Source organism: Myotis brandtii, unplaced genomic scaffold, assembly GCF_000412655.1.
Source record: "Myotis brandtii unplaced genomic scaffold, ASM41265v1 scaffold131, whole genome shotgun sequence".
Classification (NCBI taxonomy): domain Eukaryota; kingdom Metazoa; phylum Chordata; class Mammalia; order Chiroptera; family Vespertilionidae; genus Myotis; species Myotis brandtii.
Genome location: NW_005354632.1, coordinates 3600273 through 3615940, shown reverse-complemented (window position 1 = coordinate 3615940; position 15668 = coordinate 3600273). Strand labels below are relative to the sequence as shown.

The following is a 15668-nucleotide window of genomic DNA, read 5'->3' as shown; positions in this document are numbered from 1 at the left end:
TGTTCGACTGATGGTTTAGGCCCACTCCCCCCCGGGAGAGGCTCCCACCACTGCCGCTGCACTCACCAGTCATGAGCCCGGATTGTGACTGAGTGGTGCTCCCCCTTGGGAGTGCATTGACCACCAGGGGGCAGCTTCTGCATTGAGTGTCTGCCCTCTGGTGGTCAGTGCACGTCATAGTGACTGGTCGTTCCGCCGTTCGGTCGATTTGCATATTAGCCTTTTATTATATAGGATTATATAGGATGTTATCTCATGTAGGATATGTTATCTCAATCCTTCACCACCCTATTTTGTTGTGTGGTCTGGTTATTAACTACTTTTATTTAGTTTTGTAGTAGTTAGATATGGCAAGAAAATGAGATGAAACACACATCTGAAAATTTTTTTCATGGATTCTGTTTTGGGTTTTTTTTTCTTTTACATAAAAAATGAAGTCTGAAAAAAGTTTCGTAAAAAACAGCAGTTTAGGTAGTCATAGAGTCATGTTGCCTGAATTCTGATCCCACCTATGCAAATTACTGTCTGATATCTTTGGTAAGATACTTTTCTTAACCTCACTTTCTTTAGCTATAATAGAAATGATAATAATAGTACCCCTACCGTATATTCATGAAATTCAATGTTATGGCCTGTATAAAGTACTTACCATGGGCCCTAGCTGGTTTGGCTCAGTGGACAGAGCATCGGCCTGTAGACTGAAGTGCCCCAGTAATTTCGGTCAAGAGCACATGCCTGAGTTGCCAGCTCGATCCCCAGTAGGGGGCATGCAGGAGGCAGCCAATCAATGATTCTCTCTCATCATTGATGTTTCTATCTCTCCCTCTCCCTTCCTTTCTGAAATCAACAAAAAATATATTTAAAATAAAGTACTTACCATGGAATATTAGATGTTACCATTGCTTTATTATCTCTTCCGTTAAATCAAAACTTTACTACTTACTCTGATTTGATTTTTGAGGTTACTGTTCAGTTCCAATTGGATGTTTAGCAGGCAGTTCAGTGTTTAAAGGAATATTTAGTACATTGTTTCTTTTAGCTAAAATAAGCTAAAGATGCAAAAGAGTGAATGTTGTCTTAGATTTCTAAGACCTGGGAAACTGGTCTGTGTGCTTTTATGCATTTGGTTAACCTTTATGCCAGCGGCTCTCAACCTGTGGGTCGCGACCCTTTTGGGGGTCGAACGACCCTTTCACAGGGGTTGCCTAAGACCATTGGAAAAAATACGTAATTACATATTGTTTTTGTGATTAATCACTATGCTTTAATTATGTTCAATTTGTAACAATGAAATTGGGGGTCACCACAACATGAGGAACTGTATGAAAGGTCCCGTATGCCAGCGGCTCTCAACCTGTGGGTCGCGACCCTTTTGGGGGTCGAACGACCCTTTCACAGGGGTTGCCTAAGACCATTGGAAAAAATACGTAATTACATATTGTTTTTGTGATTAATCACTATGCTTTAATTATGTTCAATTTGTAACAATGAAATTGGGGGTCACCACAACATGAGGAACTGTATTAAAGGTCCCAGCATTAGGAAGGTTGAGAACCAGTGCTTTATGCCATTCAGAATGTGAGACCAGTTTGTGCTGACTTCTGTTCCTCTGCTAGAAAGCCTTCAAAAAGAATCACCGTAGTGTTCCTTGATGTCGTTAGGGCCATTAGGAAAAGTACTTGTTACAACTATGAAGACTCTGAGAATTCATTTTTACTTATTTATTTATGGAAAACTTGGTTTTGGTTTAGAATTCTTCTAACAATATGAGTAATATTTGTAGAGTGCTTTTTATAAACTTTGTCTCATTTGATCTTCACAATTCTGTGAACAAGATAGGATAGATGGAATAACTCCTACTTTTAAAGCTAAAAAAATGTGGGGTTCAGTGACTTGCCCAGAGAGAAAGAGCTGGTTATGTGTGCTGGCTCTTACATTAGTTTTCATTCTATATCAGAGTGCTTGTATACAAACAGCCTATAATTTCCAGAATGTAAAACTCAGTTGTTGAAATTATTGGTTTTTCACATTTGCTGGAAGTATGCACCTTTCGATTTTTGGTGGGCTGTATGTAATGTTACAAGTTCTGCCATAGTATATTACTGTCATTTTAATTTTATTTGTAGCTTTAGGGTTTAGAGATATTTGATTCAGAAGTATGTCCTTATAATACATTTGGTGTTAGAAAGTTATTTTAATAAGTTAACTGACTAAATATAATTTTGATTCAAAGGGCATTATGAAATTTTTTTCTTACAATATTCTTAGTTAAGCTGCCCACTTTCAAAAGAAAAATGTCTTTTTACTTTTAGTAATCATTTTAAAAACTAGAAGCTTTATACTGTATAAATACTTGTGGAGAGATACATAATATTCTTTTAAATTAGGAACATTCATTGTGCAAGAAGTTCAGTTCAAGTATTTTTAGAGCCTCTACTCTTCTATTCATGGGCTCTGTGCAGATCACTATGAAGGAATACAAAATAGTTCTTACCTTGCTTTCAACAAAATTGACATTGATAGAGAAGGCAAGGCTAATAATTATGAAACAATCAGAGTAGAGGTTGCCAAGCTACAGTTTAAGGCCTGTTTTTGTATGGTCCTCAAGCTATCCGGCTTTTGTTTTTGCTGTTTAATAACCAACCAACAAAAAAACAACAGAGGAGAGTATGTAATATAGACTGTATGTGGCCCACAAAGCATAAAATATTTACTAACTGGCCTTTCACAGAAAAAGTTTGCTGACAGTGAATTAGAGGAATAGAATCCCATAAAATAAAATGTAACCAGAGACATTAGGGAATGCAAATCAAAATGACAATGAGATGCTATTTTATATCCACTAAGGAAGGTGTAATTTAAAAATGGACAATAGCAAGTGTTGGCAGGTTTAGAACATAACACTGCTGGTGGAATGGCAAATGGTAAGGCTGTTGTAGAAACAGTTTGGCACTTCCTTAAAAGGTTAAACAAAGTTACTGTATGATGCAGCAATTTCACTCTAGGTAAATATTTCAGAGAACTGGAAACATGTTCATATAAACTCATAGTATTATTAGTCCTAGTAGTCAAAATGTCCATCAACTGATGAATGGGTAACCAAAATGTGGTATAGTCATAAAATAGAGTATTATTCAGCTGTAAAAAGAAATGAAGTACTGATACATACTACAACATGGATGAACCTTGAAAAACATTATAAGTGAAACAATGCAGACACCAAAGGTCACATACTCTATTCCATTTATAGAAATGTCTAGAATTGTCAAATCCATAGAGACAGAAAGTAGATTAGTGGTTGCCAGACGCTGGAGAGACAGGGAAATAGGGAGTGACTGCTAATGATATAGGGTTTTTTGTTAGGATGATGGAAATGTTCTGGAATTAGTGATGATGATTGTACAACCTTATGAATATACTTTAAACCACTGAATTGTACACTTTTAAGTTGTGAGTTTAATGGTATGTAAGTTTATATCTAAAAAAAGAAAATGTGATCAGAGGCTAAGTAGCTTTTATAAAAGAAGTAATGAGAGATCACGTAAATAAGAGAAAACTAAAAGCATGAGCTAGTGAATATAACTTTGAAGTTGGGGATTGAAATGCACTCCAGAGGGCATAGAGGGTTTGGAGAGAAAGAGGAAGTAGATATGGTATTACAGATCTAAAGGAGGGGTATAAACCAAGATACTGGAGTTTGACAGAAGAGGAAGACATGGCAAGATGTAAGAAGAAGAAAGAAGCTGAGTCTCTTGTTTTCATGGGGCTTTTAAACGGGAATATTTAACTGATTTGACCTGTGAGAGATCACGCTTTAATCTATCATTTTCATGGAATAAATTGTATAGTTTTCTAGCCTAAGGCAGGATTTTTTAATTCCAACCAGAGAGCAAGACCTAAGGGCTATCTGCCATGGTACTGTAAGGATTTTAATTCTCAGCACTTTGAGGAATTTGCTACCATCTTTTTTTCTTTTTAACCAATTTTAACTCATACACTTTATAAAGTTCTTTCATGTGTATTGCCTCAATTAATGCTCTTACCACACCTATGTGATAGATGGTATCATTCCAATGCCAGGATGGGGGCACTGGAGTTAGAAAACCTAGGTTCAATTCCAGGTTCTACTATTTTCTACTTGTATGTGAGTTTTGATGAGTTATTTTACCTCTCTAGGTTATATGCTGTCTCTTATATAAAGTGGTGATTATAACATACTAGAGTTGTATTTAAATAAGTTGACAAAACTAAAATATTTAGAATGATGCTTGACACATAGTAAGCCCTCAGTAAGTGTTATGCTGTTATTGATAGGTCATGAGAATTGAGTGAGGTTAAGGAGTCCAAAGTCTTCCAGCCGGTAAGTGATAGAGCCAGCACTTAATGATAGGTGTTCTCAATTCAAGTCCTGATGTTCTCATTGCTTTTACCAGATTTTATTATATACTTACCTATCCTTTATACTTATAAACTATCTTAACTTTCTTTTAAAAGGAAACCAGAATATATCAGGTATAAATAGCATAAGAGACTTTCTTACAACAGAACTTTCATTTCTAAACCCAATCTTTTGCTTTAATCCACTGACACCTGGTCCTTAGCAGTTATAACTAAACTAGAGGCCCAGTGCATGAATTTGTGCATGGGTGGGTGTCGGCCAGCCTGCCCCAATGGGGGCCATTAGGCAGGGCTGGCGGGAGGTTGGCCAGCCAGCCCCGCCCCTGATCAGGGTGTGGGGGCCAATGGAGGGCCAGGCCGGCGCAGGGGTAGCGGGGGGGGGGGGGGCTGTGAGAGGTTGAGGGAGGCTGATTGGGCCCTGATCGGGCTGGTTGGCCTCCACAGTGCGTGTCATAGCGACCGGTCATTCCGGTTGTTCGTCGTTCCGGTTGCTTGGTTTTTATATATATAGATTATGAACTATGAAGGGCTATTTGTTAAAGAATTTTATTAAAAATTTTGATGACCTTGGAGAAAGATGGTGAGGTAATGTTTGGAGAGAAAAGAAGCAAGGTTCAGAATTACAGCACTGTAACCTCTAGTGTCAAGCAGTAAACCTGGTCGTCAGAATAATAGTCATTCTGGACATTTATAGAGTAGCTCTTAAATGTCTGATGAACCTACTTCTACCTGTTGTAAAAATAAATGGAAGAAAAACCCACTTGAATCCAAGTCCCCTTGCCTTTGTAGTAGTGACCACCCCACTACTCTATTCTTTAAGCAAACTCCTAAAAAAATTGTCTGTAATATGATTTCCATTTCTTATTGCCCAGTCTTGGCTGAACCTAGACAGGCTTTTGCCCCTAGGTTATTTCATTGAAATGAGCTCATCGAGTCTCCAGTAACATCCAGTGGCCAGTTGTCAGTCATCTTGACTCGTCAGCAGCATGTAACAGTTGATCACTTCCTCTTTGAAATAGTTTCTTCTCTTTGTTCCTAGAAACCACACATGTGGTGTTCCCCTGCCTCCCTGGCTGCTGCTGCTTGTCCTTCATTGACTCCTCTACCTATGAGTTTGAATCGTGGCTTCTCTCACTAGATGTGTGGCCTGGGCAAATTACCTACCTCATAAGCTTTTTGTGAGAATTTCTTACAACAGTGCTGGAGCATGGTAAGCTCTCAGTAAATGTATGCTCTTGTTATTGTTTATAGCAAAGCATAATACATTGAAAAGAGAATGACATTTAGAATCAGGAGACAATACAGCCTCCTGGATACTTTTCTCCAAAGTCATTTAATCCAAGTTAAACTTTGTATGCTTTTCTCATCTTTGTAATAGGATAATGCTCTACAGCTTTGATTTTGACGAACTAAAAAATATAAAGGGAAAAAACCTTTGTGAAACAATGCTATATAAAATTTAGTTGCTATTGGTCACATCATTTTACTTTCCCTTCAAGAAGGTTCACAGCATTACAGCTGGTTTTGAGTAATGAGGTAGTTTATAAAGAATAATGATTCAGAAATTTAGTGAAAGGCCATTTGCTTTAGAAATGACTCTAAATTCATGCTTTAGTTATGGCTTGTTTTTGTGCTAGTCTTAAATTTTAAAATTATGGTTATATCAGCAGTCGCCAACCTTTCGGACCTCACGGACCACCAGTGGTCCGCGGACCACCGGTTGGCAACAGCTGGATTACATAATTTATGAGGTATTTCCCGTAAGAGAATAATGTTGAAATAAATACCTCTATAGAAGTGTAACTATCAAGAGTCTAGAATTAATATACTTAGCTATACCTAGCATAAATTAGTAAACCTAATTTAGTAAACCTTATCTTTGACATCACATGTCCTACCCGAAGGCACATAGTATGGAATATTTTTGGATACTGTGAGATAATCTTCCTTCTAATATTAATTAGATGCATTCCAAGTGTTTAATATTTAGGAGGAAAAGTTGTAGTTAGGTTAGTAAGTGGTAGAGCAGGATTCTAATCAGATAGAGTGTAGCCTAAGTTCAGGCTTCTAAACATTTCACTATACTGCTTATGAGAAAGAGAATGAGACTGGGGTTGGGGAGAGACCTTCTAGAAATAAAAATATAAATAGAAGTTTTAAAATTCACTAGATTGGTTTTATAATAGATTAGACTAGAGAATTAGTGCACTGGGAGGTGATCTGAAAAATAACTTAACCAAAATAAAGAGACAGGAATGGAAAATATGTAAGAGAATTGGAAAATTGTGGCAGAAATTACTGATTTCCCTTGATTCATGTCTCCTAGGTAATGGCTGTATTTGTTGGCTGCTTTGCTGACCAGCTACAGCTTCCATTTCACTGCCTTTGTGATAGTAAGGTTTGACTATATGACAAGGTTTGGCAATTTGGATGCAAGTGAAAGTTTTGCGTGCATAGGTTTTAACCTTATAGATTATGCCTGTAAGAGGAAAGGCATTTCTCTTCCTCTTCCTTACCTCCTGTGGACTGGACTGTAGACATAGTGGTGAACTGTTTTTAGTCACATGGAAGAGGGCAGTACTCCAAGGATGACAGAGCAACAAGATGTAGGAGTTTAGCTCTATTAGACTGCTAAGCTGCCAAGCCAGCCCTTACTGTCCCTTCCAGTTGTCATATGAGAGGGAAAAATGCTTGAATTTTGTTTAAACCTCAATAGGGTCTCTTATTACAGCAGCCTAGTCTATGTCCTAACTAATAGAAGAGCATGAGAAGACTTGACAGTTATCTAAGGAGAACCCAGATATGAAGAAAAATCAAGTAGAGATAATATTTGAGGAGATTATGATTGAAAATTATAAACTTGCAAAATCACAAATTAAAGAAGCCAAATAAATCCTAAACAGACTAGATAAAAATCAAAACCTAAACAGTTCATAAATTTGCACATAATCAGAAATATTAAAAATAGCCAAAGGAAGAAAACAGATTAACTTCAAAAGATCTATAATTAGGTTGATTTATTAAAAGAAAAAGTTAAAAACAACAGAATAATAACTACAGTGTCCTGAGAACAAATAACTATTGAAACTAAAATATCTTTAAAGAGTGTAGGTAACATAAATTCTCAGATAAAGACTGACAATGGAACATCACTAAGATGAATTTAGGTAGAAGGAAAGTGATCCCTGGTGGAATATCTGAGATATCAATTACAAAATAAGAAAGACTGAAAATTAAATAGCTAAGCATTTAGTCTAAATTCGAAAAAGAAAAGAAGAAAAAAAGAAAACAATAGACTTAAAAGCAGAAATTAAATTAATATAAAACAAGCCTACAGTGAACTATTCATAAAGCCAAAGTTGATTAAAAAGACATAAAATTAACAAACCTGGTAAGATTGATCAAAAGAAAGACAGACAGGGCATAAATAATAAGAATGAAGAAGGAGCTATAACTACAGATGCTACAGAGATTATTATAATAGAAAAGTGTACTCACTAACACATTTTTGTTTAAGGAATAATTTCAAACGGTAGGTTATTGCATGTGTTGTCATAAAACATATTAAGCCTTTCAAGACCACTTGTCAAACATGCCAAAAATCTGACTCTTGAATAAGTAAGAGGGTAGAGGGTTGAATTAAATATTTTGATCCTTTACTTGAACTGTTGAAGAATTTCAAAGATTTTGGTAAAGATTTATTTGGGAATAATTGATGGATAAATATCTTTTAAAACAGAATTTGTGTTCCTTTTTTTCTTTTCTTCCTCCCCCGTGGGCCAGGAGCGGGGGGGGGGATAAGATTTGCCACATGTAAGTTAAGTATTATTTTTTTAAGCTTTTATCGTGTGGTTTACAAAATTAGGATTTAGAAGGATTTTTTTTTTTATGTTGGGACTACTGATCTGTTTTGTCTTACTCTTACTACTTTTGTTTACCTTTGTTTACTATTGTTTGTTTTTCATTTTCTAATTTTGGTTGAATTGGTCAAGTTTCTTTGCCCATTTTTCCTGTAGTGATTTTTAGGTTATATATTACCCAGTTTTTGACATTATCTTTTTCACATTTAGATTTATATTTTTCAACATGCATGTATAGAGATTCAATATACTTATCCTTTCCCCAAGCAAGAGGAAAACTTTAACTTACCTTTACTTTCTAACTCCTTCCAAATTATGAGTTTTATTTCCAGATTTTTGTATATATTTTACAGGGTTAATTAGATTCTGGCTATAATTTTTGCTGATTTATGTGGTTGCCATATTTTTTATTCTTGTGCCTTTCTATTTCTTGAGTCATTTCCATTTTTTGTTGGGTTACCAACTCCAGTAATTTTGTGTGTGTGTGTGTGTGTGTGTACACACACACACACACACTAGGGGCCTGGTGCACAAAATTCATGCACAGGGGCAGGGGGTCCCTAGTCCAACCTGCACCCTCTCCAATCTGGGAGCCCTCAGGGGATGTCCTACTGATGGCTTAGGCCTGCTCCCTGTGGTTCTCTGCTCTCTGCGGACCTGCCTGCTTGATGCCCCCGCAGTCCCTGGTGTCTGCTCTCTGTGGGGGCCTGCTTGCCCTTCGCTGCCGGGGCCAGGGGCAAGCAGGGTTCTGCTGTCTGCTCTCTGGCTCGCCGCCGCCACAGTGGCAAGCAGGGCCCTGCTGTCTGCTTGCTCGCTGTGGGGGATGTTCCCGCCCCACCCCTGGCTGCTCAGCACCTGCGCGCATAGGCCTGGAGTGGCGGGGGGTCATTCTGGGATCCCAGGCGCTGCGGGCCTACAGGCTCAGAACGGCCTGGGTCCCAAGGACGCCCATCCCCGGGACCCAGGCCGCTTGGTGCCAGCCTGTGCACACAAGCGCCACCCCACCCCCGGCTGCTCAGTGCCTGTGTATGCAAATTAACCCATCATCTTTGTTGGGTTAATTTGCATACTCCTGATTGGTTGTGGGTCATCGAAAGGTATGGTCAGTTTGCATCTTTCTCTTTTATTAGTGTAGATATTATTTAGTTCTTTTTGTTTGTATTATTTATAATTGTGTTGTTTAATTTACAAACATTTTGAGATTATGTAGTGATTTCTAGTTTAATTGCATGATGGTTAAAATATATACTCTGTATGATTTCAGTCCTATGAAATTTGTTGAGACCTGATTTGTGGCCCAGCATGGTCTGTTCTAGTAAATGACCCATGTGCACTTAAAAAAATGTAATTTGCAGTTGTTGGGTGTGGTGTTCTATATATATCTGTTGGGTTAAATGTTAAAATCTAATTATGATTGTGTATTTGCTTATTTTTCCTTTTAGTTTTGTCAACTTTTGCTTTATATATTTTGCCTTGTATTTTAATTTTTTCCTATTGAATACTTATTAATGTGATTACTGATATATTTGGATAGCGTGACATTTTTCTATTATTTTATAATTGTCCATCTGTTCCTTTATTTTTCCTTTCTCCCTTATGTTTTTAATTATTAAACCATTCCAAAATGTAGTGGTTTAAAACAATAACTATGTATTATCACTCAGAGTTTCTTAACTGTGGAATTAGGGAGTGGCTCAGCTGGGTGGGTCTGGCCTGAGGTCTCCAGGGTGTTGTAGTCAGATGGTGACTGTCTGGGGTCATCTTGAAGGCTTCTTTATTCACTGTTCTGGGAGGACTCAGACAGCTAGGGCTCCTCAGGCCACTCTGTCTCTGTGGTCTCTCCAAGTGGCTGCTTCAGGGCAGCTTGACAGCTCTGGTACTCTTTCTAGCTTCAGAAGTCAGACATCACTCGTACAGTTTTGTTTACTAAACCCGTCCATATTCAATGGGAGAAGGAATATTTTTTTCTCTAGAAACTTTTTAGGATTTTGTCGTCACTTTTAGTGGTTTGAAATTTCACTACAGTATTTTCAATTGTTAATCTCTGATGATGATAATGGTGGTGGTGGTGGTGATGATGATGATGATGATGATGATGATTATTGCATTCACTGGGCACTTTATATCTGAAGAGTCCTAACTTTCCTATTTACCTCTGGAAATGTTCTTCTATAATTTCTTTGGTTTTTCTGTTCGATTTATAGACTTCCTGTCAGAGAGCTGGCAGAACTTGGGGTTTATCCTTCTTATCTCTTTTCATACATTCTCTCTCTCTGTCCTTTTGTTCTGCATTCCTTTGGTGGGTTCAGTAGATTGGTTCACTTACTTGCTCTTTAGCTATGTCTGTTTTTCTTTTTGGCCCATCTACTGAACTTTTTTTTATTTCCTAAGTTTCCCAATGTGTGTTTCACAAATTTCTTTAAGGATATTACATTTACTTTACAGTCTTCTATAGACCCTCTTAACTCTGTTTTCTTTGAATTTTATTCTGTTTATTATATTTATTGCCCCTGTCAAATTGTTTTCCTCAAATCTGTGATTGTGTGCTCTTGTTGGGAATCTATGTTGGCCTCTAAGGGTGTGAAGACTAATTTATAAGCTTCTTTTATAAGTATATATGACTCATCATTTTATCTCTGTATACATCCTCCTCCCAAAGTACTTGTCTTGAGAAGGATAATAAGAAAATATCAAGAAGATTTTCTCAATGAGAAAATACTGTGATTTCATGTTACAAAAAAAGTTGAACTTCCATTATGATATACTATGAAGAACACTTTTTTATTTCAGAAAGTTAAGTCTTAACCATGATTTCTATATTTACTCATCACTAGCCACCTCCCCTACCCTCAGCATGTTGTGGTCAGTTTTAAGTTTTAAAATACAGATGGCTTCTATAAATATTTAACCAGCAAAATAAGCTCTTGCTAAGAAACTACCTTCAGTGTTTTTTTAATGTAAATTTTTTTTCTCTAAAATTTCTTCAATAAATTTTGTTTTGTAGGTTTAGTTGTGGAGAAACTATTTTGTCTTGTACTTAGTTTACATATTTAAAAACAGAAACAAAGTTGGGATCGATTTGTGTCAAAATGACAACGAAGTTACATATTATTTTGTGAAGTTTAGTTCAGCTTTTGCTGAAGAAAGAATGAAAAATTGCTATATTATAACTCTGGACCATATTAGAGACTCAAGATTGACTTAAAATTTAAACATAGTGTAATGTTTATTCTTGTCCTCCTATTTGTCAGGGAATCTTAACCAGAGTGAGAAATTTTCTGGTGCTGTGTTGAGAGTACAGGGCACAAGAGATTTCCATAAAAAGGCAAGGGATTTGCTTGGAAGAACATAGTGGTTTTCAAACTTGGCAGTAATGAGTTAGAACTAACTCCTTTAAAAGAAAATGTTAATTCACATTATTCCTTATTGGGTATTTGTGTGTGTGTCTTTTCATCTGAGCTATACATTCTTATATTTGCATGTGTGCATATAGACTTACATTTGTAAGCCATGGTATTTATTTATAAAGAAAATATGACTTTGGAACTTAACTATCTTGCCACTTGAGTTGAGGATCGGCCAAATATTTTATTGTTGCAGAATACCCAAAATAATTTGGCCATGTCTGAGTGCTTTTCCCAAATTCCCTTGCCCTAGGAGGTAATTTGGAGAGTATAAATGAACCTTACTATATTAGGATTCCCTCTTGAAAGATACACATTTTTGGATTGAATGAAATCACCTCTTTTTGAAATGACAGCAGTCCTAAGACTAAGAATCACTTGGGGCCTAGAAAGGGAGTTATGGATATGGAGATCTGTCTGGATGAAATACATGCTCTTGTGTTTAATTGTCAGTATTTTTTTTTTTTCATAGAAATGGGAGAATCACTTGATACAAACAGAGGTATAGGGTGACCAGGTCCAGAATATACCTCTCCCACTTCATTTTTTCCTCAGGTTTTCTATCCATCTATATGTGGCTGTTTCTCAGAGCTCAGTTCCAACCTTTCTTCTGTATTCACTGAATAAATGCCCCTGGATTGATCATCTTTGGTTTCAACTACCTTTTTCATAACAACTCCTACGTCTATACCTCAAGCCCACTGGTTTCTGCCGAGCTTCCAGACTCTACCTGCTTTCCCATAGGATTCTCAAAACAAATTTTGGGCTGAAAGTATTAACTTTCTTTTTAAACCTCTTTTTGTAGTTCCTGTCTTAATGGGAGGTATGCTACCAGCCACCTAATTTCTCCCAGCTAGGTATCTAGGAGTTACCATTGACTTCTTCCTTCATTTTAATAACCTCTAGTTGGCTGCGAAGTCCCCTTGCACGAAAGCACTGCTCCCCCTTCAGCCTAGTGCTGCTGTGCAGGCCTCTGTCCTTGCCACCTGAGCTGTTCTAGTCGCTCCCCATAACTCTTCTTCCTGCCTCTAGTGTCTCTTTCCTCCGTCCATTTTATATATTGTTATCAGTTACCTTTCCAGAGTATATATCTAACTGTATTACTTTTCAAAAAAATCAGCACCACCCCCCCATTGCTTACTAGATAAAATGTAAACTCTTTAATATGGCAAATGCCTTTGCAAGCATTGCCCAGTCTCCATACCCAGCCTCATTTTTCAGACCTTTTATACCCTGTGTTCTGACCACACCGAAGGACGTTGTCTTCCCTGGATCTTCTCTATTTCATGGTGTAGAGTGTTAGCTCAAGGTGTGTCTTCTGCTTGGAATGCCCTTCCCTACAGACTTGGAGCATTTCTATTTAGTTATTACTTAGCTGTTATGTAACTTGCATGAAAAACTGCACTCTCCTCTGATCCTCCACCCCTTTAATTTTGTTTCTGATAACTTTGTTCACATCATGTGGTAGTTATTTTTTCTTCCTCTGTGAGCTACTTGAGGATGGAAAACATATGCTTTTGATTTTTATGTCCCTGGCACCTCGTATTGAACTGATACCTAGGAGATGCTTTGAAAATGTTTGATTCAGAGCAACAATCATATTCGCCATTATGTCTGTTGGATAGTCTACTAATTTATCCTTGCTATGTTACTTAACAGTTTGGGCTGCTATAACAAATTGCCACAGGTTGGATGGCTTTAACAAATTTGTTTTTCACACTTCTGGAGGCTGGGAAGTCCAACATCAAGGCACTGGCAGATGAGGTGTCTGGTGCGGACCTGCGCCCTGGCTGTCTTGTATCCTCACAAGGCAGACAGAGAATTGAGGTCTTGGATCTCTCATAAGCACACTAATCCCATTTATCAGGGTTCTGCCCTCATGACCTCATCTAACCCTAATTACCTCCCAAAGTCCCCACTTCTTAATACCATCGGATTAGGAGAAGGTTTTCAACGTAAGAATTTGCAGGAACCCTACTTGGGTTGGCTCAGTGGATAGAGTGTCGGCCTGCAGACCGAATGGTCCCGGGTTCAATTCTGGTCAAGGGCATGTACCTTGGTTGCAGGCTCCTCCCTGGGCCCTGGTGGAGCGCACACAGGAGGCAGCCAATTGATGTGTTTCTCTCATCAATATTTCTCTCTGTCTTTTCCTTTCTCTTCTACTCTCTCTAAAAATCAATGGAAAAAATATCCTTGGATGAGGATTAAAAAGAAAAAAAATTTGCAGGAAACACATTCAGTTCATAACACTATGTATATAATTGGCTCTCTGAGAAATTTCCCTTTTTTCCCCCATTGAATTTTCTTAAATTCTGTTGAGCTCTAATTTACATGTAATAAATGCACCTATTTTAAATGTACAGTTCAGTAAGTTTTGATAGATGCATGCACCCATGTCACCACCACCACAGTCAAGGTACAGATCATTTTCATCACCCCCAAAAGTTCCCTTATACTCGTTGGTTGTCATCACCCCTACCCTACCACCACTGGTCCCAAGCAGCTTTCTGGCACTATAAGTTCATCTTTTGTAGAATTTTATATAAGCGGAATTATACTGTATTCACTCTTTTGTATCTGGTTTATTTTGCTGAGCGTGTTTTTGAGTTCATTCATGTTGTTGCATCGATCAACACAGTTCATTCCTTTATGTAGATCTAAGTTTCTGTCTCAGCATTTTCTTCCCACCTGAAGAACTTCCTTTGCTTGTTATAAACGTGTTCTGGTGAACCCCCAGCTTTTTTTTTTTTTAATCTGAAAAAATTCTTTTACTTTTATTTTTGAAGAATATATTCATTGTATTTAGCATTCATCTAAACTTTTTTCTCTCGCTTCTTATAACACTTTCTCTTTTTCGACAACTTTTCAGGAATTTAATTATTGTGCCTTGTACTTTTCTTTGTATTTATACTGAGGAGAGGGTTTACTGAGTTTCTTAAATCTGTTGATCTATATTTCTTATTTTGGAAAATACTTTTGATAGTTTGATATTGTCCTGTGGTTCTCTTCTTTCTTTTACCTTTCTTCTCTCCTTTCTCCTTCTCCCTTTCCCCCTTCTACTTCTCTCTTTACCCTCTTCATCATCACCATTTTGCTTTCTGCATCTTAGGTCTCTGAAATTTTCATCTGCAGTATTTAATATGCTATTAATCCCATTCAGTGATATTTCCATTGCAGATATTATTTTTGAATACTAGAAATTTACTTCGGTTCTTTTTTATTTCTATCATTTCCTCATATTTTCCTTTAAATCTTTGAGCATACTTATATGCTTATAATAGTAGTTTTAGTGACCTCATTACATAATCTCATTTCTGTGGCTGTTACAGTGGACTCATTTCACCCTCATTTTCAGGTCACATTTTTTTTCTTCTTCATATATCTACTAATGTTTTATTGGATGCTATGGACATTGTAAATTTTACATTGTACAATGGAATTTTTTTTTCATGTTTTAAAGTATTTGGGGTTTTATTATGATAGGCAGTTGAGTTACCTATGGATTGGCTCTGTTCTTCGGAGACTTGTTTTTGAGCTTTGTTAGGAAGCATCTAGAATTCTTCTACTCTAGTGATTCTGCTTCTCAAGTATGAATCTTCGGATTGAATTAATTTTCTGTATTTCAACAAGGAGGACTTTTCTGGTCAGAACTCCCCTATTTCCCCGCACTCTGAGAATCGGTCAGCTTGTAGATCCCTGTTTATTCTTTGCTTTGCCTCATGGAGTTTCATCCTGAATGCCCTGCTTAGTGTTTGGCCATAGACTCAAGTGGACCCCTGTGCAGATTTCTGGAATTCTCTGTGCATAATCTCTTCCCTGATATGCTTCTCGTCTCTGCTGGCGTTCTTCCTCCCTGCACCACAGTCTGAAAAGTGCCTTCAAGCAGAAAGCCAGGGCCGTTGTAGATCTCACTTCATTTCCTCCCACCTCTCGGAGATCACAGTCCTATACTGCTTATCGACCAGTGTCTGAAAGCAGTTGTTTTCATGTATTTTGTCTGGTATTT

At 37.4% G+C, this 15668-nt stretch overlaps 1 protein-coding gene across 3 annotated transcripts in view; it reads left to right on the top strand.

Annotated features, from left to right (window-relative positions):
* Nucleotides 1-15668, top strand: part of RAP1A (RAP1A, member of RAS oncogene family) — a 56500-nt gene that overhangs the window by 26114 nt on the left and 14718 nt on the right. The window contains exon 1 of one of the 3 annotated variants that reach the window (XM_005860009.2): nucleotides 5586-5608. The exons of the other annotated variants lie outside the window; for them this stretch is intronic. The gene's annotated coding sequence lies outside the window, so the exon portion shown is untranslated. Of the gene's footprint in view, nucleotides 1-5585; nucleotides 5609-15668 lie in introns of those variants that run through there. 3 annotated transcript variants of the gene reach the window in all.